Source organism: Gymnodraco acuticeps, unplaced genomic scaffold (genome assembly GCF_902827175.1).
Source record: "Gymnodraco acuticeps unplaced genomic scaffold, fGymAcu1.1, whole genome shotgun sequence".
Classification (NCBI taxonomy): domain Eukaryota; kingdom Metazoa; phylum Chordata; class Actinopteri; order Perciformes; family Bathydraconidae; genus Gymnodraco; species Gymnodraco acuticeps.
The window spans coordinates 1712696-1737804 of record NW_022989890.1 but is presented as its reverse complement, the minus strand read 5'-3'; the positions used below and the strand labels follow the sequence as shown (position 1 = coordinate 1737804).

General features: G+C 41.0%; 1 protein-coding gene and 10 non-coding genes across 12 annotated transcripts in view; 1 reads left to right on the top strand and 10 right to left on the bottom strand.

Annotated features, from left to right (window-relative positions):
* The window catches only part of LOC117536251 (cilia- and flagella-associated protein 54-like), a 158924-nt gene that overhangs the window by 126207 nt on the left and 7608 nt on the right, over positions 1–25109 (top strand). The gene's annotated exons all lie outside the window — the stretch shown is intronic.
* trnac-gca lies at positions 208–279 on the bottom strand. Its single transcript has one exon. It is a non-coding gene; the product is annotated as a tRNA-Cys (tRNA).
* On the bottom strand, positions 3743–3814 carry trnac-gca. Its single transcript has one exon. It is a non-coding gene; the product is annotated as a tRNA-Cys (tRNA).
* trnac-gca lies at positions 6249–6320 on the bottom strand. The gene has a single exon. It is a non-coding gene; the product is annotated as a tRNA-Cys (tRNA).
* Positions 8270–8341, bottom strand: trnac-gca. The gene has a single exon. It is a non-coding gene; the product is annotated as a tRNA-Cys (tRNA).
* Positions 9879–9950, bottom strand: trnac-gca. The gene has a single exon. It is a non-coding gene; the product is annotated as a tRNA-Cys (tRNA).
* On the bottom strand, positions 14428–14500 carry trnac-aca. Its single transcript has one exon. It is a non-coding gene; the product is annotated as a tRNA-Cys (tRNA).
* On the bottom strand, positions 14669–14740 carry trnac-gca. The gene has a single exon. It is a non-coding gene; the product is annotated as a tRNA-Cys (tRNA).
* trnac-aca lies at positions 19999–20070 on the bottom strand. Its single transcript has one exon. It is a non-coding gene; the product is annotated as a tRNA-Cys (tRNA).
* Positions 21662–21733, bottom strand: trnac-gca. Its single transcript has one exon. It is a non-coding gene; the product is annotated as a tRNA-Cys (tRNA).
* Positions 22844–22915, bottom strand: trnac-gca. Its single transcript has one exon. It is a non-coding gene; the product is annotated as a tRNA-Cys (tRNA).

The following is a 25109-nucleotide window of genomic DNA, read 5'->3' as shown; positions in this document are numbered from 1 at the left end:
ATATCATAAGTTACACTGACAAATTGCAAATATAAGTGAAGATAAAGCAACCACACTAAAGCTGGCATCGAAATAGGGTTGTTGCGGCAACACAGACAGTACGGTTAACTATATGATAACGGCCCATTTGTTCATTGAGTGCTTTGTAATTGATTTGCACATCATTGCTTGTATACATATAACATTACACACGGGTAAAAACTATGTAGGGGGCACCCAGATTTGAACTAGGGACCTCTTGATCTGCAGTCAAATGCTCTACCACTGAGCTATACCCCCTGTATTAAATAGTTTTCAGTTGCACATTCAATATCTGTGAAACTATTGTAGGACAAAAAATGTTATTAACCACTATACTAAACAGCCACTTGGTTCACCGCGCACTTCATTGATCTTATAGCAGAGTTGGGATTTTGAATATTGTGACAACAAATACTTACTTTGTCCTTCAGGGCCCAATTTTGTTTTTGAACTACAGAAGATCAGCAAGTAACACTAACAATTCCTATAAGACTCCAAGAAAGCTGTGAATGCTTGACATTATAGAGTCTATATGTATTAATGCAGTTGGTGACTAATCATGACGATGTTGGAGAGACGTATTGTTGAAGTGAGTTCCTTGCTAAAACATCCGAGCTAGCCAGGATTTGAACCTAGAATCTTCTGATCCGTAGTCAGACGCGTTATCCGTTGCGCCACTAGCCCTGTGATTTCCCTTTGGTATCTGCGTCAACAGTATGGTCACATGCTTTTCTGAGTTCTGTGTTGTAATAGATTGGTGGAAGACTGCATATCATATTTCCGCTCATTTCATCTACATTGTTATCTACTCACACATTAAAAAAAGAAGTGAAGATAGAGCGATTTAAAGCAACAACATTAAAGCTGGCATCGAAATATAGTTGTTGCGGCAACACAGACAGTACGGTTAACTATATGATAATGGCCCATCTGTTAATTGAGTGCTTTGTAATTGATCAACACATCATTGCTTGTATACATATAACATTAAACACAGGTTCAAATTATGTAGGGGGCACCCAGATTTGAACTGGGGACCTCTTGATCTGCAGTCAAATGCTCTACCACTGAGCTATACCCCTTCTGGTAACCTGCTATCAGTTGATTATAGAGTCCTCTGGGACATTACTGCAGGGGAAAAACATGTTTATCTGTGTGGCCACAACGCTCAGTACTACCCACTATACTGAAACGGCCACAAGCGCTTCATTCTTATAGCAGAGTTGGAACTTTGATATTGTGTGACAACATACTTTAAAGGATTTTGTCATTCAGGGGCCGAATTTTGTTTTTGAAAAAAACAGATGATTAGCAAGTCATTCTAAAAAGTCCTATGAATGCTGGGAATGCTTGACATTATAGGGTTCCAATTTCTGATTGGCTGGGCGAATTGCAAAACCACGCCCCGTAAAACTCGGAAAAGTTTTTCGAAGCCGCCATTGTATTTGATGGCATTAGCATTATTAGCATTAGCCCGCGCACCAACGGAGAGAGCATAACTTGTGGCAAACACATAAAAAAACATTGGAGCGGTGGAGTGATTGAGGAGGTGTCGGGCGTTCTGGCGACTACCCCAACTCCGGGGACTTCGGTTGGCAGTATACGCCGTGAAGTTGTTTGCTGCCTGCCAGTAAACCCAAAGCAGAAGAAGAAGAAGTGACATCAACGGCTTCATATGCGTAATCTTCCCTCAAGGAACTTATTCCGGTGTGAACGCGATCGCCGCTTATGGCGCGTTTCCACTGCAGCGGGGTAGCCCCGTTTAAGCGTTCCTAAGCGTCCTCGCTCTGGCCTCGGGCTGCCTCGCTGGCCGGCCCAGGCCGTGGCGCATTTCCATTACAGTTTAGGACCTGGGCTAGCAACGCAGTGTAGGCGGGGCGATCGGCTTTGTTTTTGTTCACATTTCGAGTTGTTCCGTCGAGCTCCCGCTGGATTTTATCATCCCCAATGAGATGAAGGAACGTCGTCACCTCCTCGGTCGACCACGGTGTGCTTTTCTTAGAAGTAGCCATTTTTGTAGCTCCTCCGTTTACAAAATGCTGTGTATAAAAATGCTGCAAGCTTGCTTCTAGATATATATGCGACGCTAGGGATGAACTCGCGCGCAATCTTGTGACGATTCTCTCTGACCAATCAGCAGTCGAGAGTGTTGACGTCATTAGTTCAGCCCTGGCCCTGGTCTGAGGGAACCACGATTTTATGAGGCCGGAAAAAGAAGGGAAAAAGTACCCGCTAGCCGGTACTAGGCTATATGGAAACGCCACCAAAAACCGGCCTGGCCGCTTGAGGACGGTTAAGGACGCTTAAACGGGGCTACCCGCTGCAGTGGAAACGCGCCATTAGTTCCATGGGGGTTCTCAGTGCTGGGAACTAAGTACGGAAAAGTATTTGGTGTGAAAGCGGCTAATGACTATTCATGTTTACGTTGGAGAGATGTACTGTTGAAATGATTTCCTGAATAAAGTTGACCGAGCTAGCCAGGATTTGAACCTAGAATCTTCTGATCCGTAGTCAGACGCGTTATCCGTTGCGCCACTAGCCCTGTGATTTCACTTTGGTATCTGCGTCAACAGTATGGTCACATGCTTTTCTGAGTTCTGTGTTGTGATAGATTGGTGGAAGACTGCATATCATATTTACTCTCATTTAATCTACATTGTTTTCTTATGTGATATGATATCATAAGTTACACTGACAAATTGCAAATATAAGTGAAGATAAAGCAACCACATTAAAGCTGGCATCGAAATAGGGTTGTTGCGGCAACACAGACAGTACGGTTAACTATATGATAACGGCCCATTTGTTCATTGAGTGCTTTGTAATTTATTTGCACATCATTGCTTGTATACATATAACATTACACACGGGTAAAAACTATGTAGGGGGCACCCAGATTTGAACTAGGGACCTCTTGATCTGCAGTCAAATGCTATACCACTGAGCTATACCCCCTGTATTAAACAGTTTTCAGTTGCACATTCAGTATCTGTGAAACTATTGTAGGACAAAAATGTTATTAACCACTATACTAAACAGCCACTTGGTTCACCGCGCACTTCATTGATCTTATAGCAGAGTTGGGATTTTGAATATTGTGACACAAATACTTACTTTGTCCTTCAGGGCCCAATTTTGTTTTTGAACTACAGAAGATCAGCAAGTAACACTAACAATTCCTATAAGACTCCAAGAAAGCTGTGAATGCTTTACATTATAGAGTCTATATGTATTAATGCAGTTGGTGACTAATCATGACGATGTTGGAGAGATGTACTGTTGAAGTGATTTCCTGGCTAAAGTTAACCGAGCTAGCCAGGATTTGAACCTAGAATCTTCTGATCCGTAGTCAGACGCGTTATCCGTTGCGCCACTAGCCCTGTGATTTCCCTTTGGTATCTGCGTCAACAGTATGGTCACATGCTTTTCTGAGTTCTGTGTTGTGATAGATTGGTGGAAGACTGCATATCATATTTACTCTCATTTAATCTACATTGTTTTCTTATGTGATATGATATCATAAGTTACACTGACAAATTGCAAATATAAGTGAAGATAAAGCAACCACATTAAAGCTGGCATCAAAATAGGGTTGTTGCGGCAACACAGACAGTACGGTTAACTATATGATAACGGCCCATTTGTTCATTGAGTGCTTTGTAATTGATTTGCACATCATTGCTTGTATACATATAACATTACACACGGGTAAAAACTATGTAGGGGGCACCCAGATTTGAACTAGGGACCTCTTGATCTGCAGTCAAATGCTCTACCACTGAGCTATACCCCCTGTATTAAACAGTTTTCAGTTGCACATTCAGTATCTGTGAAACTATTGTAGGACAAAAAATGTTATTAACCACTATACTAAACAGCCACTTGGTTCACCGCGCACTTCATTGATCTTATAGCAGAGTTGGGATTTTGAATATTGTGACACAAATACTTACTTTGTCCTTCAGGGCCCAATTTTGTTTTTGAACTACAGAAGATCAGCAAGTAACACTAACAATTCCTGTAAGACTCCAAGAAAGCTGTGAATGCTTGACATTATAGAGTCTATATGTATTAATGCAGTTGGTGACTAATCATGACGATGTTGGAGAGACGTATTGTTGAAGTGAGTTCCTTGCTAAAACATCCGAGCTAGCCAGGATTTGAACCTAGAATCTTCTGATCCGTAGTCAGACGCGTTATCCGTTGCGCCACTAGCCCTGTGATTTCCCTTTGGTATCTGCGTCAACAGTATGGTCACATGCTTTTCTGAGTTCTGTGTTGTGATAAATTGGTGGAAGACTGCATATCATATTTACTCTCATTTAATCTACATTGTTTTCTTATGTGATATGATATCATAAGTTACACTGACAAATTGCAAATATAAGTGAAGATAAAGCAACCACATTAAAGCTGGCATCGAAATAGGGTTGTTGCGGCAACACAGACAGTACGGTTAACTATATGATAACGGCCCATTTGTTCATTGAGTGCTTTGTAATTTATTTGCACATCATTGCTTGTATACATATAACATTACACACGGGTAAAAAACTATGTAGGGGGCACCCAGATTTGAACTAGGGACCTCTTGATCTGCAGTCAAATGCTATACCACTGAGCTATACCCCCTGTATTAAACAGTTTTCAGTTGCACATTCAGTATCTGTGAAACTATTGTAGGACAAAAAATGTTATTAACCACTATACTAAACAGCCACTTGGTTCACCGCGCACTTCATTGATCTTATAGCAGAGTTGGGATTTTGAATATTGTGACACAAATACTTACTTTGTCCTTCAGGGCCCAATTTTGTTTTTGAACTACAGAAGATCAGCAAGTAACACTAACAATTCCTATAAGACTCCAAGAAAGCTGTGAATGCTTTACATTATAGAGTCTATATGTATTAATGCAGTTGGTGACTAATCATGACGATGTTGGAGAGATGTACTGTTGAAGTGATTTCCTGGCTAAAGTTAACCGAGCTAGCCAGGATTTGAACCTAGAATCTTCTGATCCGTAGTCAGACGCGTTATCCGTTGCGCCACTAGCCCTGTGATTTCCCTTTGGTATCTGCGTCAACAGTATGGTCACATGCTTTTCTGAGTTCTGTGTTGTGATAGATTGGTGGAAGACTGCATATCATATTTACTCTCATTTAATCTACATTGTTTTCTTATGTGATATGATATCATAAGTTACACTGACAAATTGCAAATATAAGTGAAGATAAAGCAACCACATTAAAGCTGGCATCAAAATAGGGTTGTTGCGGCAACACAGACAGTACGGTTAACTATATGATAACGGCCCATTTGTTCATTGAGTGCTTTGTAATTGATTTGCACATCATTGCTTGTATACATATAACATTACACACGGGTAAAAACTATGTAGGGGGCACCCAGATTTGAACTAGGGACCTCTTGATCTGCAGTCAAATGCTCTACCACTGAGCTATACCCCCTGTATTAAACAGTTTTCAGTTGCACATTCAGTATCTGTGAAACTATTGTAGGACAAAAAATGTTATTAACCACTATACTAAACAGCCACTTGGTTCACCGCGCACTTCATTGATCTTATAGCAGAGTTGGGATTTTGAATATTGTGACACAAATACTTACTTTGTCCTTCAGGGCCCAATTTTGTTTTTGAACTACAGAAGATCAGCAAGTAACACTAACAATTCCTGTAAGACTCCAAGAAAGCTGTGAATGCTTGACATTATAGAGTCTATATGTATTAATGCAGTTGGTGACTAATCATGACGATGTTGGAGAGACGTATTGTTGAAGTGAGTTCCTTGCTAAAACATCCGAGCTAGCCAGGATTTGAACCTAGAATCTTCTGATCCGTAGTCAGACGCGTTATCCGTTGCGCCACTAGCCCTGTGATTTCCCTTTGGTATCTGCGTCAACAGTATGGTCACATGCTTTTCTGAGTTCTGTGTTGTGATAGATTGGTGGAAGACTGCATATCATATTTCCGCTCATTTCATCTACATTGTTATCTACTCACACATTAAAAAAAGAAGTGAAGATAGAGCGATTTAAAGCAACAACATTAAAGCTGGCAACGAAATATAGTTGTTGCGGCAACACAGACAGTACGGTTAACTATATGATAACGGCCCATCTGTTAATTGAGTGCTTTGTAATTGATCAACACATCATTGCTTGTACAGTATACATATAACATTAAACACAGGTTCAAATGATGTAGGGGGCACCCAGATTTGAACTGGGGACCTCTTGATCTGCAGTCAAATGCTCTACCACTGAGCTATACCCCCTCTGGTAACCTGCTATCAGTTGATTATAGAGTCTCTGGGACATTACTGCAGGGGAAAAACATGTTTATCTGTGTGGCCACAACGCTGAGTACTAACCACTATACTGAAACGGCCACAAGCGCTTCATTCTTATAGCAGAGTTGGAACTTTGAAATTGTGTGACAACATATGTAGGAGCCATTTTATGGGTGTTGATGGCATGTCAGTTTATTTAATTTATATGTATAGTGCAATACTATTTTAAACACTTGGTGGCGGGGTTTAGCTGCACCGGGTGTATAAAAGGGGTCATAGGTGACAGGAAAGGACAAGACACAGGAGGAAGAGAGCATACCGATTTCACCAGCCCGGCAGATGCTCACCACAACTATTGACTGTAATTAAACCTTGGTATGTAAACTCTAAATAAAACATCATTATAAACTTGCTATAAAAATTGCTCCTGTGGGGATGTCCACAGTATTGAGTATGTAAGTCGCTTTGGATAAAAGCGTCTAACAAGTAACATGTAATGTAATAAACTTCACCAAAGGACCGGAAATTCATTTATTTGTGTCTGCGTCTGGATCACTCTCCAACCCTCCTGTGTAGTAATGGCAAAAGGATATAGGACATTATAGAGTCTAGAGTTATTAATGCAGTTGGTGACTAATCATGACGATGTTGGAGAGACGTACTGTTGAAGTGACTTCCTTGCTCAAACATCCGAGCTAGCCAGGATTTGAACCTAGAATCTTCTGATCCGTAGTCAGACGCGTTATCCGTTGCGCCACTAGCCCTGTGATTTCCCTTTGGTATCTGCGTCAACAGTATGGTCACATGCTTTTCTGAGTTCTGTGTTGTGATAGATTGGTGGAAGACTGCATATCATATTTACTCTCATTTAATCTACATTGTTTTCTTATGTGATATGATATCATAAGTTACACTGACAAATTGCAAATATAAGTGAAGATAAAGCAACCACATTAAAGCTGGCATCAAAATAGGGTTGTTGCGGCAACACAGACAGTACGGTTAACTATATGATAACGGCCCATTTGTTCATTGAGTGCTTTGTAATTGATTTGCACATCATTGCTTGTATACATATAACATTACACACGGGTAAAAACTATGTAGGGGGCACCCAGATTTGAACTACGGACCTCTTGATCTGCAGTCAAATGCTCTACCACTGAGCTATACCCCCTGTATTAAATAGTTTTCAGTTGCACATTCAATATCTGTGAAACTATTGTAGGACAAAAAATGTTATTAACCACTATACTAAACAGCCACTTGGTTCACCGCGCACTTCATTAATCTTATAGCAGAGTTGGGATTTTGAATATTGTGACAACAAATACTTACTTTGTCCTTCAGGGCCCAATTTTGTTTTTGAACTACAGAAGATCAGCAAGTAACACTAACAATTCCTATAAGACTCCAAGAAAGCTGTGAATGCTTGACATTATAGAGTCTATATGTATTAATGCAGTTGGTGACTAATCATGACGATGTTGGAGAGACGTATTGTTGAAGTGAGTTCCTTGCTAAAACATCCGAGCTAGCCAGGATTTGAACCTAGAATCTTCTGATCCGTAGTCAGACGCGTTATCCGTTGCGCCACTAGCCCTGTGATTTCCCTTTGGTATCTGCGTCAACAGTATGGTCACATGCTTTTCTGAGTTCTTTGTTGTGATAGATTGGTGAAAGACTGCATATCATATTTCCGCTCATTTCATCTACATTGTTATCTACTCACACATTAAAAAAAGAAGTGAAGATAGAGCGATTTAAAGCAACAACATTAAAGCTGGCATCGAAATATAGTTGTTGCGGCAACACAGACAGTACGGTTATCATAAGTATATGATAACGGCCCATCTGTTAATTGAGTGCTTTGTAATTGATCAACACATCATTGCTTGTATACATATAACATTAAACATAGGTTCAAATTATGTAGGGGGCACCCAGATTTGAACTGGGGACCTCTTGATCTGCAGTCAAATGCTCTACCACTGAGCTATACCCCCTCTGGTAATCTGCTATCAGTTGATTATAGAGTCTCTGGGACATTACTGCAGGGGAAAAACATGTTTATCTGTGTGGTCACAACGCTGAGTACTAACCACTATACTGAAACGGCCACAAGCGCTTCATTCTTATAGCAGAGTTGGAACTTTGAAATTGTGTGACAACATATGTAGGAGCCATTTTATGGGTGTTGATGGCATGTCAGTTTATTTAATTTATATGTATAGTGCAATACTATTTTAAACACTTGGTGGCGGGGTTTAGCTGCACCGGGTGTATAAAAGGGGTCATAGGTGACAGGAAAGGACGAGACACAGGAGGAAGAGAGGATACCGATTTCACCAGCCCGGCATGCTCACCACAACTATTGACTGTAATTAAACCTTGGTATGTAAACGCTAAATAAAACATCATTATAAACTTGCTATAAAAATTGCTCCTGTGGGGATGTCCACAGTATTGAGTATGTAAGTCGCTTTGGATAAAAGCGTCTAACAAGTAACATGTAATGTAATAAACTTCACCAAAGGACCGGAAATTCATTTATGTGTGTCTGCGTCTGGATCACTCTCCAACCCTCCTGTGTAGTAATGGCAAAAGGATATAGGACATTATAGAGTCTAGAGTTATTAATGCAGTTGGTGACTAATCATGACGATGTTGGAGAGACGTATTGTTGAAGTGACTTCCTTGCTCAAACATCCGAGCTAGCCAGGATTTGAACCTAGAATCTTCTGATCCGTAGTCAGACGCGTTATCCGTTGCGCCACTAGCCCTGTGATTTCCCGCTAGTATCTGCGTCAACAGTATGGCAAGATGTTTTTCTGAGTTCTGTGTTGTGATATATTGGTGGAAGACTGGATATTATATTTCCTCTCATTTAATCTACATTATTTTCTTATCAGTTGATTATAGAGTCTCTGGGACATTACTGCAGGGGAAAAACATGTTTATCTGTGTGGCCACAACGCTGAGTACTACCCACTATACTGAAACGGCCACAAGCGCTTCATTCTTATAGCAGAGTTGGAACTTTGATATTGTGTGACAACATACTTTAAAGGATTTTGTCGTTCAGGGCCGAATTTTGTTTTTGAAAAAACAGATGATTAACAAGTAATTCTAAAAAGCCCTACGAGCTTCCATGAATGCTGGAAATGCTTGACATTATAGGGTTCAGGGTTATTTATGCAGTTGGTGAAAGCCCATTAACCCATAGTACCAGATGTTCAATGACTATTCATATATATATTGGAGAGATGTACTGTTGAAGTGATTTCCTGTCTCAAAGGATCCGAGCTAGCCAGGATTTGAACTCAGAATCTTCTGATCCGTAGTCAGACGCGTTATCCGTTGCGCCACTAGCCCTGTGAATTCCCTGTGCCATCTGTGTCAACGGTATGGCAAGATGTTTTTCTGAGTTTTGTGTTGTGATAGATTGGTGGAAGACTGAATATTATATTTCCTCTCATTTAATCTACATTGTTTTCTTATTGCTTGTGTACATATAACATTAAACACGGGTACAGACTATGTAGGGGGCACCCAGATTTGAACTGGGGACCTCTTGATCTGCAGTCAAATGCTCTACCACTGAGCTATACCCCCTCTGGTAACCTGCTATCAGTTGATTATAGAGTCTCTGGGACATTACTGCAGGGGAAAAACATGTTTATCTGTGTGGCCACAACGCTGAGTACTACCCACCAGAGGTGGGACCAAGTCATTGTTTTTGCAAGTCCGAGTCAAGTCTCAAGTCTTTGCGCTCAAGTCCGAGTCAAGTCTCAAGTCATTGTTTTGCAAGTCCAAGTCAAGTCTCAAGTCAGGATGGGCCAGTTCAAGTCAAGTCAAGTCCTAAACTTTCACAAAACGAGTCATAAACAAGTCATTATGTGTTTTTCACCAAATGTAATGACATCGATCAACAGAATAATACTTAATAATCAAATTGCTCTTTATTAGTCACATTAATAATTTAATAATCCATTTTCTCTCTGCTGGTAAAGTAACGTGTGTTTTTCTAATTTAAGAGGGATCAGTAAGGTAAGGCTACCGTGACGGTTTGATTCAGAAGGAGTTTAATGTATGAGATCCCTGATGTTGAGGTAACCAGAATGTTTATTTCTACTGTGTACAACATGTTATAAGGGACCCACAATCTATCTTTATGCAAGGGATAATGTGCAGCCAGGCAGTCTCTATGGGGAAAAGAACACCTGCATCTAGATCCCTCTGCAGGTGGTACTTTAAGTATATTTTGATGCTAATACTTTTGTACTTTTACTTGTAACATTTTGAATGCAGGACTTTTTATTGTACAGGGTTCCTGCAGGTTTCGCCAACTCAAATTTAAGACTTTTTAACACCTTTTTAAGACCACTTTAAATATAATTTAAGACCTATTTCACGGCAATAAAGTATGAAGGAAAATGTATATAAAGAAGAAATACGTCCCATAATCACTTACAAAGTAAATGTATTCATGTTCAACATAAGAACAGTGACTGAACACAACAGCGTAACAGTACAGAACTGTGTTAGCGTGTTAGACAAAAAGTGTGTGTATGTGTGTGCGTCTGTGTGTGCTTGAGTGTGTGTGTGTGTGTGTGTGTGTGTGTGTGTGTGTGTGTGTGTGTGTGTTAGGGCTGTGCAATTAATCATATTTTAATCGCAATTACGATTTTGGCCTGCCACAATTACGAAAACAACATAATCGTAAAAAAACGATTATTTTGCTTTGCTAGGTTGTGACAGTGCACTACAACATATTTGATCTAATTAATTTTTTAGTAATGTATCATTTATTTAATTAATTGTTGTATTGGTTTTTCAGTTGAATTATACGTTCAGGGTAATCAACAGTTAAAAAGATACTGTTCAAATTATTATCTGTTTTAAAGTTCAATAAATGGATGTTTTCAAAGTCAATGAATAATCATATTTAATAATCGTGATATTAATTATTGACCAACATAATCTTGATTATTGCCATAATCGAGCAGCCCTAGTGTGTGTGTGTGTGTGTGTGTGTGTGTGTGTGTGTGTGTGTGTGTGTGTGTGTGTGTGTGTGTGTGTGTGTGTGTGTGTGTGTGTGTGTGTGTGTGTGTGTGTGTGTGTGGTGTGTGTGTGTGTGTGTGTGTGTGTGTGTGTGTCTGAGAGAGAGTGACAAGAGCTATATTCAGAGCTCTGCTGCCTTGGCTACACTATTTCATCGTTGCTGTTGAATGATTGGTGTTTAGCTGCGGTATTTAGCGTCTACAGCACCTCCGCTTTTAGGGTTGACGTAGACCCAAACTTAGCCCGGAGGTCCCCCGGTGTTGTTGCGGGAGCTGCTGCATTAGCTGCTGCTGCACTAGCTAACGCTGCATTAGCTGCTGCTGCACTAGCTAACGCTGCACTAGCTAACGCTCCACTAGCAAAACAAACGCTAATTTCTTTTGCAAAAGGTGCAGCGGGCTTCAAACACGTTCCCTCCACTGGTTTCAACCAAGCACTAAATTAGATGTTTTCCAACCAAATACGGTTGAACTTACACTTCCCCATATGTATTTGTAAGTAGATTCGAAGATAGGCTACATGAGCTGAAGCTTGGTTGCTAGGTTACTAGCTGGGTGTTCTCTAACAAGGGGCCGGGGGAAACAAAGTTAGTGATTACTGGTTCCATGTTGATTTAATTCAATACAAATTGTTGGGGGGAACTGAAAGGCTATTACCGTACTGGTTACTTTGCAGCCCGGACATTTTCCCCAAAACACATTTAGACCCTATCGCAACATAGAAGTACCTTTCAAATCCGATAATTTTTAAGACCTTCTGAATCATATTTAAGACCTTTTTAAGGCCTTCAATTCTGATTATCAAATGTAAGACTTGTTAAGACCCCGCGGGAACCCTGATTGTAACTTTTTTTAATTGTCTGAACTTCTCCCACCTCTGACAATAAATCCTGAGTGTTTGCCCTGCTCTGAAGGTTATTTTCATTTTACAAATCCTGCACTCAGCTTTGCTTTCTCCAATATCATTGAAAGCAGCCAGATGCTGCTTCTTTTTTCGGTTTTCGCTCATTTCTTGACTTTTTTCCGACGCGCTTGCATTTAAATCTGGCTCCCCGTCTCCCCGTCGCTCTGCACATGCTGTGCCCCCACCCTTCTTTCACATTATGGTATGATCCTAGTGTGTCCTCGCATATGATTGGCCGCATGGTGGCCCGCTAAATAAAGACCCGCCCCTGCCTGCAAGGATTCTCAGCAAGAGTAGGAGCGGCTGAAGATTCTACTTTCCCCGACGGGAGTCTGCTCTTCTAGCGGTAGCTCGCGATCGGCGTGTTGGAGAACTCTGAATTAAAGTAGCAAGTCACCTCAAGTCAGAAGGCTCAAGTCCAAGTCAAGTCCCGAGTCATTGGTGTTCAAGTCCAAGTCGAGTCGCAAGTCTTTTGTGATGTTGTCAAGTCGAGTCTCAAGTCATAAAATGTGTGACTCGAGTCTGACTCGAGTCCAAGTCATGTGACTCGAGTCCACACCTCTGCTACCCACTATACTGAAACGGCCACAAGCGCTTCATTCTTATAGCAGAGTTGGAACTTTGACATTGTGTGACAACATACTTTAAAGGATTTTGTCATTCAGGGCCGAATTTTGTTTTTGAAAAAACAGATGATTAGCAAGTCATTCTAAAAAGTCCTATGAATGCTGGGAATGCTTGACATTATAGGGTTCCAATTTCTGATTGGCTGGGCGAATTGCAAACCACGCCCCGTAAAACTCGGAAACGTTTTTCGAAGCCGCCATTGTATTTGATGGCATTAGCATTATTAGCATTAGCCCGCGCACCAACGGATAGAGAATAACTTGTGGCAACACATAAAAAAACATTGGAGCGGTGGAGTGATGAGGAGGTGTCGGCGTTCTGGCGACTACCCCAACTCCGGGGACTTCGGTTGGCAGTATACGCCGTGAAGTTGTTTGCTGCCTGCCAGTAAACCCAAAGCAGAAGAAGAAGAAGTGATATCAACGGCTTCATATGCGTAATCTTCCCTCAAGGAACTTATTCCGGTGTGAACGCGATCGCCGCTTAGTTCCATGGGGGTTCTCAGTGCTGGGAACTAAGTACGGCAAAGTATTTGGTGTGAAAGCGGCTAATGACTATTCATGTTTACTTTGGAGAGATGTACTGTTGAAGTGATTTCCTGGCTAAAGCTAACCGAGCTAGCCAGGATTTGAACCTAGAATCTTCTGATCCGTAGTCAGACGCGTTATCCGTTGCACCACTAGCCCTGTGATTTCCCTTTGGTATCTGCGTCAACAGTATGGTCACATGCTTTTCTGAGTTCTGTGTTGTGATAGATTGGTGGAAGACTGCATATCATATTTCCGCTCATTTCATCTACATTGTTATCTACTCACACATTAAAAAAAGAAGTGAAGATAGAGCGATTTAAAGCAACAACATTAAAGCTGGCATCGAAATATAGTTGTTGCGGCAACACAGACAGTACGGTTAACTATATGATAACGGCCCATCTGTTAATTGAGTGCTTTGTAATTGATCAACACATCATTGCTTGTACAGTATACATATAACATTAAACACAGGTTCAAATTATGTAGGGGGCACCCAGATTTGAACTGGGGAACTCTTGATCTGCAGTCAAAGGCTCTACCGCTGAGCTATACCCCCTCTGGTAACCTGCTATCAGTTGATTATAGCGTCTCTGGGACATTACTGCAGGAGAAAAACATGTTTATCTGTGTGGCCACAACGCTGAGTACTACCCACTATACTGAAACGGCCACAAGCGCTTAATTCTTATAGCAGAGTTGGAACTTTGATATTGTGTGACAACATACTTTAAAGGATTTTGTCATTCAGGGCCGAATGTTGTTTTTGAAAAAACAGATGATTAGCAAGTAATTCTAAAAAGCCCTACGAGCTTCCATGAATGCTGGGAATGCTTGACATTATAGGGTTCAGGGTTATTTATGCAGTTGGTGAAAGCCCATTAACCCATAGTACCAGATGTTCAATGACTATTCATATATATATTGGAGAGATGTACTGTTGAAGTGATTTCCTGTCTACAAGGATCCGAGCTAGCCAGGATTTGAACCTATAATCTTCTGATCTGTAGTCAGACGCGTTATCCGTTGCGCCACTAGCCCTGTGAATTCCCTGTGCCATCTGTGTCAACGGTATGGCAAGATGTTTTTCTGAGTTTTGTGTTGTCATAGATTGGTGGAAGACTGAATATTATATTTCCTCTCATTTAATCTACATTGTTTTCTTATTGCTTGTATACATATAACATTAAACACGGGTACAAACTATGTAGGGGGCACCCAGATTTGAACTGGGGACCTCTTGATCTGCAGTCAAATGCTCTACCACTGAGCTATACCCCCCTCTGGTAACCTGCTATCAGTTGATTATAGAGTCTCTGGGACATTACTGCAGGGGAAAAACATGTTTATCTGTGTGGCCACAACGCTGAGTACTACCCACTATACTGAAACGGCCACAAGCGCTTCATTCTTATAGCAGAGTTGGAACTTTGATATTGTGTGACAACATACTTTAAAGGATTTTGTCATTCAGGGCCGAATTTTGTTTTTGAAAAAACAGATGATTAGCAAGTCATTCTAAAAAGTCCTATGAATGCTGGGAATGCTTGACATTATAGGGTTCCAATTTCTGATTGGCTGGGCGAATTGCAAACCACGCCCCGTAAAACTCGGAAAAGTTTTTCGAAGCCGCCATTGTATTTGATGGCATTAGCATTATTAGCATTAGCCCGCGCACCAACGGAGAGAGAATAACTTGTGGCAACACATAAAAAACATTGGAGGCGGTGGAGTGATGAGGAGGTGTCGGCGTTCTGGCGACTACCCCAACTCCGGGGACTTCGGTTGGCAGTATACGCCGTGAAGTTGTTTGCTGCCTGCCAGTAAACCCAAAGCAGAAGAAGAAGAAGTGATATCAACGGCTTCATATGCGTAATCTTCCCTCAAGGAACTTATTCCGGTGTGAACGCGATCGCCGCTTAGTTCCATGGGGGTTCTCAGGCTGGGAACTAAGTACGGCAAAGTATTTGGTGTGAAAGCGGCTAATGACTATTCATGTTTACGTTGGAGAGATGTACTGTTGAAGTGATTTCCTGGCTAAAGTTAACCGAGCTAGCCAGGATTTGAACCTAGAATCTTCTGATCCGTAGTCAGACGCGTTATCCGTTGCGCCACTAGCCCTGTGATTTCCCTTTGGTATCTGCGTCAACAGTATGGTCACATGCTTTTCTGAGTTCTGTGTTGTGATAAATTGGTGGAAGACTGCATATCATATTTACTCTCATTTAATCTACATTGTTTTCTTATGTGATATGATATCATAAGTTACACTGACAAATTGCAAATATAAGTGAAGATAAAGCAACCACATTAAAGCTGGCATCGAAATAGGGTTGTTGCGGCAACACAGACAGTACGGTTAACTATATGATAACGGCCCATTTGTTCATTGAGTGCTTTGTAATTGATTTGCACATCATTGCTTGTATACATATAACATTACACACGGGTAAAAACTATGTAGGGGGCACCCAGATTTGAACTAGGGACCTCTTGATCTGCAGTCAAATGCTCTACCACTGAGCTATACCCCCTGTATTAAATAGTTTTCAGTTGCACATTCAATATCTGTGAAACTATTGTAGGACAAAAAATGTTATTAACCACTATACTAAACAGCCACTTGGTTCACCGCGCACTTCATTGATCTTATAGCAGAGTTGGGATTTTGAATATTGTGACACAAATACTTACTTTGTCCTTCAGGGCCCAATTTTGTTTTTGAACTACAGAAGATCAGCAAGTAACACTAACAATTCCTATAAGACTCCAAGAAAGCTGTGAATGCTTGACATTATAGAGTCTATATGTATTAATGCAGTTGGTGACTAATCATGACGATGTTGGAGAGACGTATTGTTGAAGTGAGTTCCTTGCTAAAACATCCGAGCTAGCCAGGATTTGAACCTAGAATCTTCTGATCCGTAGGTCAGACGCGTTATCCGTTGCGCCACTAGCCCTGTGATTTCCCTTTGGTATCTGCGTCAACAGTATGGTCACATGCTTTTTCTGAGTTCTGTGTTGTGATAGATTGGTGGAAGACTGTATATCATATTTCCGCTCATTTCATCTACATTGTTATCTACTCACACATTAAAAAAGAAGTGAAGATAGAGCGATTTAAAGCAACAACATTAAAGCTGGCATCGAAATATAGTTGTTGCGGCAACACAGACAGTACGGTTAACTATATGATAACGGCCCATCTGTTAATTGAGTGCTTTGTAATTGATCAACACATCATTGCTTGTATACATATAACATTAAACACAGGTTCAAATTATGTAGGGGGCACCCAGATTTGAACTGGGGACCTCTTGATCTGCAGTCAAATGCTCTACCCACTGAGCTATACCCCCTCTGGTAATCTGCTATCAGTTGATTATAGAGTCTCTGGGACATTACTGCAGGGGAAAAACATGTTTATCTGTGTGGCCACAACGCTGAGTACTAACCACTATACTGAAACGGCCACAAGCGCTTCATTCTTATAGCAGAGTTGGAACTTTGAAATTGTGTGACAACATATGTAGGAGCCATTTTATGGGTGTTGATGGCATGTCAGTTTATTTAATTTATATGTATAGTGCAATACTATTTTAAACACTTGGTGGCGGGGTTTAGCTGCACCGGGTGTATAAAAGGGGTCATAGGTGACAGGAAAGGACGAGACACAGGAGGAAGAGAGGATACCGATTTCACCAGCCCGGCAGATGCTCACCACAACTATTGACTGTAATTAAACCTTGGTATGTAAACGCTAAATAAAACATCATTATAAACTTGCTATAAAATTGCTCCTGTGGGATGTCCACAGTATTGAGTATGTAAGTCGCTTTGGATAAAAGCGTCTAACAAGTAACATGTAATGTAATAAACTTCACCAAAGGACCGGAAATTCATTTATTTGTGTCTGCGTCTGGATCACTCTTCAACCCTCCGTGTAGTAATGGCAAAAGGATATAGGACATTATAGAGTCTATCAATCAATCAATCAATCAATGTTTATTTATATAGCCCAATATCACAAATGTTACATTTGTCTCAGTGGACTTTACAGTTTGTACAAAATATCAGTATGACAATACGACACCCTCTGTCCTTAGACCCTCACATCGTACAAGGAAAAACTTCCGAAGAAAACCCACAGTTTAAAGGGAAAAATGGGAGAAACCTCAGGGAGAGCAACAGAGGAGGGATCCCTCTCCCAGGACGGACAGACGTGCAATAGATGCCGTGTGTAAATTGAAAAGATAATACATTTGCAACATAGGTAGTCTAAATGTTTGGAAATGCATGTGTGTATAATAGGAAGATGAATCCACGAGGATATCCATCCAGGATCTATGATCCAGGACCACAGCCACGACTCAAGATCCAGGACAGAGGAGCGCAGGATCATCCATGACTCCGGATCCCGGCGTATATAGCCACCAAAAAGAAAGACATTTGGGGAAGCTGGGTTAATCGGAACATGAGAGTACACAGGTATAGACAGAGAGAAGGAAGAAGTAAGATGTCCCCCGACAAACTAAGCCTATATCAGCAAAACTAGGGGCTGAATCTAATCAGCCCTAACTATAAGCTTTATCAAAAAGGAAGGTCTTAAGCGCACTCTTAAAAACGGATAGGGTGTCTGCCGCCCGAACACAAACTGGAAGCTGATTCCACAAATGTGGAGCTTGATAAGAAAAGGCTCTGGCTCCCATTGTACTTTTAGAGACTCTAGGAACAACCAACAACCCTGCATTCTTGGAACGCAATGCCCTAGTAGGACAGTAGGGTATAATGAGTTCTTTAAGGTAAGATGGCGCCTGCCCATTAAGGGCTTTGTAGGCGAGAAGAAGAATTTTAAATTCTATCCTGTGTTCTATAGGGAGCCAGTGTAAGGCAACCAGAACAGGAGTAATGTGGTCCCTTTTCCTAACTCTGGTTAGTACACGAGCTGCAGCATTTTGAGTCTAGAGTTATTAATGCAGTTGGTGACTAATCATGACGATGTTGGAGAGACGTATTGTTGAAGTGATTTCCTTGCTCAAACATCCGAGCTAGCCAGGATTTGAACCTAGAATCTTCTGATCCGTAGTCAGACGCGTTATCCGTTGCGCCACTAGCCCTGTGAATTCCCTGTGCCATCTGTGTCAACGGTATGGCAAGATGTTTTTCTGAGTTTTGTGTTGTGATAGATTGGTGGAAGACTGAATATTATATTTCCTCTCATTTAATCTACATTGTTTTCTTATTGCTTGTGTACATATAACATTAAACACGGGTAGAGACTATGTAGGGGCACCCAGATTTGAACTGGGGACCTCTTGATCTGCAGTCAAATGCTGTACCACTGAGCTATACCCCCTCTGGTAACCTGCTATCAGTTGATTATAGAGTCTCTGGGACATTACTGCAGGGGAAAAACATGTTTATCTGTGTGGCCACAACGCTGAGTACTACCCACTATACTGAAACGGCCACAAGCGCTTCATTCTTATAGCAGAGTTGGAACTTTGATATTGTTGTGACAACATACTTTAAAGGATTTTGTCATTCAGGGCCGAATTTTGTTTTTGAAAAAACAGATGATTAGCAAGTCATTCTAAAAAGTCCTATGAATGCTGGGAATGCTTGACATTATAGGGTTCCAATTTCTGATTGGCTGGGCGAATTGCAAACCACGCCCCGTAAAACTCGGAAAAGTTTTTCGAAGCCGCCATTGTATTTGATGGCATTAGCATTATTAGCATTAGCCCGCGCACCAACGGAGAGAGAATAACTTGTGGCAACACATAAAAAAACATTGGAGCGGTGGAGTGATGAGGAGGTGTCGGCGTTCTGGCGACTACCCCAACTCCGGGGACTTCGGTTGGCAGTATACGCCGTGAAGTTGTTTGCTGCCTGCCAGTAAACCCAAAGCAGAAGAAGAAGAAGTGATATCAACGGCTTCATATGCGTAATCTTCCCTCAAGGAACTTATTCCGGTGTGAACGCGATCGCCGCTTAGTTCCATGGGGGGTTCTCAGTGCTGGGAACTAAGTACGGCAAAGTATTTGGTGTGAAAGCGGCTAATGACTATTCATGTTTACGTTGGAGAGATGTACTGTTGAAGTGATTTCCTGGCTAAAGTTAACCGAGCTAGCCAGGATTTGAACCTAGAATCTTCTGATCCGTAGTCAGACGCGTTATCCGTTGCGCCACTAGCCCTGTGATTTCCCTTTGGTATCTGCGTCAACAGTATGGTCACATGCTTTTCTGAGTTCTGTGTTGTGATAGATTGGTGGAAGACTGCATATCATATTTACTCTCATTTAATCTACATTGTTTTCTTATGTGATATGATATCATAAGTTACACTGACAAATTGCAAATATAAGTGAAGATAAAGCAACCACATTAAAGCTGGCATCGAAATAGGGTTGTTGCGGCAACACAGACAGTACGGTTAACTATATGATAACGGCCCATTTGTTCATTGAGTGCTTTGTAATTGATTTGCACATCATTGCTTGTATACATATAACATTACACACGGGTAAAAACTATGTAGGGGGCACCCAGATTTGAACTAGGGACCTCTTGATCTGTAGTCAAATGCTCTACCACTGAGCTATACCCCCTGTATTAAACAGTTTTCAGTTGCACATTCAGTATCTGTGAAACTATTGTAGGACAAAAAATGTTATTAACCACTATACTAAACAGCCACTTGGTTCACCGCGCACTTCATTGATCTTATAGCAGAGTTGGGATTTTGAATGTTGTGACACAAATACTTACTTTGTCCTTCAGGGCCCAATTTTGTTTTTGAACTACAGAAGATCAGCAAGTAACACTAACAATTCCTATAAGACTCCAAGAAAGCTGTGAATGCTTGACATTATAGAGTCTATATGTATTAATGCAGTTGGTGACTAATCATGACGATGTTGGAGAGACGTATTGTTGAAGTGAGTTCCTTGCTAAAACATCCGAGCTAGCTAGGATTTGAACCTAGAGTCTTCTGATCCGTAGTCAGACGCTTTATCCGTTGCGCCACTAGCCCTGTGATTTCCCTTTGGTATCTGTGTCAACAGTATGGTCACATGCTTTTCTGAGTTCTGTGTTGTGATAGATTGGTGGAAGACTGCATATCATATTTACTCTCATTTAATCTACATTGTTTTCTTATGTGATATGATATCATAAGTTACACTGACAAATTGCAAATATAAGTGAAGATAAAGCAACCACATTAAAGCTGGCATCGAAATAGGGTTGTTGCGGCAACACAGACAGTACGGTTAACTATATGATAACGGCCCATTTGTTCATTGAGTGCTTTGTAATTGATTTGTACATCATTGCTTGTATACATATAACATTACACATGGGTGAAAACTATGTAGGGGGCACCCAGATTTGAACTACGGACCTCTTGATCTGCAGTCAAATGCTCTACCACTGAGCTATACCCCCTGTATTAAATAGTTTTCAGTTGCACATTCAATATCTGTGAAACTATTGTAGGACAAAAAATGTTATTAACCACTATACTAAACAGCCACTTGGTTCACCGCGCACTTCATTGATCTTATAGCAGAGTTGGGATTTTGAATATTGTGACACAAATACTTACTTTGTCCTTCAGGGCCCAATTTTGTGTTTGAACTACAGAAGATCAGCAAGTAACACTTAACAATTCCTATAAGACTCCAAGAAAGCTGTGAATGCTTGACATTATAGAGTCTATATGTATTAATGCAGTTGGTGACTAATCATGACGATGTTGGAGAGACGTATTGTTGAAGTGAGTTCCTTGCTAAAACATCCGAGCTAGCCAGGATTTGAACCTAGAATCTTCTGATCCGTAGTCAGACGCGTTATCCGTTGCGCCACTAGCCCTGTGATTTCCCTTTGGTATCTGCGTCAACAGTATGGTCACATGCTTTTCTGAGTTCTGTGTTGTAATAGATTGGTGGAAGACTGCACATCATATTTCCGCTCATTTCATCTACATTGTTATCTACTCACACATTAAAAAAAGAAGTGAAGATAGAGCGATTTAAAGCAACAACATTAAAGCTGGCATCGAAATATAGTTGTTGCGGCAACACAGACAGTACGGTTAACTATATGATAACGGCCCATCTGTTAATTGAGTGCTTTGTAATTGATCAAACACATCATTGCTTGTATACATATAACATTAAACACAGGTTCAAATTATGTAGGGGGCACCCAGATTTGAACTGGGGACCTCTTGATCTGCAGTCAAATGCTCTACCACTGAGCTATACCCCCTCTGGTAATCTGCTATCAGTTGATTATAGAGTCTCTGGGACATTACTGCAGGGGAAAAACATGTTTATCTGTGTGGCCACAACGCTGAGTACTACCCACTATACTGAAACGGCCACAAGCGCTTCATTCTTATAGCAGAGTTGGAACTTTGAAATTGTGTGACAACATATGTAGGAGCCATTTTATGGGTGTTGATGGCATGTCAGTTTATTTAATTTATATGTATAGTGCAATACTATTTTAAACACTTGGTGTCGGGGTTTAGCTGCACCGGGTGTATAAAAGGGGTCATAGGTGACAGGAAAGGACGAGACACAGGAGGAAGAGAGCATACCGATTTCACCAGCCCGGCAGATGCTCACCACAACTATTGACTGTAATTAAACCTTGGTATGTAAACGCTAAATAAAACATCATTATAAACTTGCTATAAAAATTGCTCCTGTGGGGATGTCCACAGTATTGAGTATGTAAGTTGCTTTGGATAAAAGCGTCTAACAAGTAACATGTAATGTAATAAACTTCACCAAAGGACCGGAAATTCATTTATTTGTGTCTGCGTCTGGATCACTCTTCAACCCTCCGTGTAGTAATGGCAAAAGGATATAAGACATTATAGAGTCTAGAGTTATTAATGCAGTTGGTGACTAATCATGACGATGTTGGAGAGACGTATTGTTGAAGTGATTTCCTTGCTCAAACATCCGAGCTAGCCAGGATTTGAACCTAGAATCTTCTGATCCGTAGTCAGACGCGTTATCCGTTGCGCCACTAGCCCTGTGATTTCCCTTTGGTATCTGCGTCAACAGTATGGTCACATGCTTTTCTGAGTTCTGTGTTTGTGATAGATTGGTGGAAGACTGCATATCATATTTCCGCTCATTTCATCTACATTGTTATCTACTCACACATTAAAAAAAGAAGTGAAGATAGAGCGATTTAAAGCAACAACATTAAAGCTGGCATCGAAATATAGTTGTTGCGGCAACACAGACAGTACGGTTAACTATATGATAACGGCCCATCTGTTAATTGAGTGCTTTGTAATTGATCAACAGATCATTGCTTGTACAGTATACATATAACATTAAACACAGGTTCAAATTATGTAGGGGGCACCCAGATTTGAACTGGGGACCTCTTGATCTGCAGTCAAATGCTCTACCACTGAGCTATACCCCCTCTGGTAACCTGCTATCAGTTGATTATAGAGTCTCTGGGACATTACTGCAGGGGAAAAACATGTTTATCTGTGTGGCCACAACGCTGAGTACTAACCACTATACTGAAACGGCCACAAGCGCTTCATTCATATAGCAGAGTTGGAACTTTGAAATTGTGTGACAACATATGTAGGAGCCATTTTATGGGTGTTGATGGCATGTCAGTTTATTTAATTTATATGTATAGTGCAATACTATTTTAAACACTTGGTGGCGGGGTTTAGCTGCACCGGGTGTATAAAAGGGGTCATAGGTGACAGGAAAGGACGAGACACAGGAGGAAGAGACCATACCGATTTCACCAGCCCGGCAGATGCTCACCACAACTATTGACTGTAATTAAACCTTGGTATGTAAATGCTAAATAAAACATCATTATAAACTTGCTATAAAAATTGCTCCTGTGGGGATGTCCACAGTATTGAGTATGTAAGTCGCTTTGGATAAAAGCGTCTAACAAGTAACATGTAATCTAATAAACTGCACCAGAGGACCGGAAATTCATTTATTTGTGTCTGCGTCTGGATCACTCTCCAACCCTCCTGTGTAGTAATGGCAAAAGGATATAGGACATTATAGAGTCTAGAGTTATTAATGCAGTTGGTGACTAATCATGACGATGTTGGAGAGACGTATTGTTGAAGTGATTTCCTTGCTCAAACATCCGAGCTAGCCAGGATTTGAACCTAGAATCTTCTGATCCGTAGTCAGACGCGTTATCCGTTGCGCCACTAGCCCTGTGTTTTCCCGCTAGTATCTACGTCAACAGTATGGCAAGATGTTTTTCTGAGTTCTGTGTTGTGATATATTGGTGGAAGACTGGATATTATATTTCCTCTCATTTAATCTACATTATTTCCTTATCAGTTGATTATAGAGTCTCTGGGACATTACTGCAGGGGAAAAACATGTTTATCTGTGTGGCCACAACGCTGAGTACTACCCACTATACTGAAACGGCCACAAGCGCTTCATTTTTATAGCAGAGTTGGAACTTTGATATTGTGTGACAACATACTTTAAAGGATTTTGTCATTCAGGGCCGAATTTTGTTTTTGAAAAAAACAGATGATTAACAAGTAATTCTAAAAAGCCCTACGAGCTTCCATGAATGCTGGGAATGCTTGACATTATAGGGTTCAGGGTTATTTATGCAGTTGGTGAAAGCCCATTAACCCATAGTACCAGATGTTCAATGACTATTCATTTATATATTGGAGAGATGTACTGTTGAAGTGATTTCCTGTCTCAAAGGATCCGAGCTAGCCAGGATTTGAACTTAGAATCTTCTGATCTGTAGTCAGACGCTTTATCCGTTGCGCCACTAGCCCTGTGAATTCCCTGTGCCATCTGTGTCAACGGTATGGCAAGATGTTTTTCTGAGTTTTGTGTTGTGATAGATTGGTGGAAGACTGAATATTATATTTCCTCTCATTTAATCTACATTGTTTTCTTATTGCTTGTGTACATATAACATTAAACACAGGTACAGACTATGTAGGGGGCACCCAGATTTGAACTGGGGACCTCTTGATCTGCAGTCAAATGCTCTACCACTGAGCTATACCCTCTCTGGTAACCTGCTATCAGTTGATTATAGAGTCTCTGGGACATTACTGCAGGGGAAAAAACATGTTTATCTGTGTGGCCACAACGCTGAGTACTACCCACTATACTGAAACGGCCACAAGCGCTTCATTCTTATAGCAGAGTTGGAAACTTTGATATTGTGTGACAACATACTTTAAAGGATTTTGTCATTCAGGGCGGAATTTTGTTTTTGAAAAAACAGATGATTAGCAAGTCATTCTAAAAAGTCCTATGAATGCTGGGAATGCTTGACATTATAGGGTTCCAATTTCTGATTGGCTGGGCGAATTGCAAACCACGCCCCGTAAAACTCGGAAAAGTTTTTCGAAGCTGCCATTGTATTTGATGGCATTAGCATTATTAGCATTAGCCCGCGCACCAACGGAGAGAGAATAACTTGTGGCAACACATAAAAAACATTGGAGCGGTGGAGTGATGAGGAGGTGTCGGCGTTCTGGCGACTACCCCAACTCCGGGGACTTCGGTTGGCAGTATACGCCGTGAAGTTGTTTGCTGCCTGCCAGTAAACCCAAAGCAGAAGAAGAAGAAGTGATATCAACGGC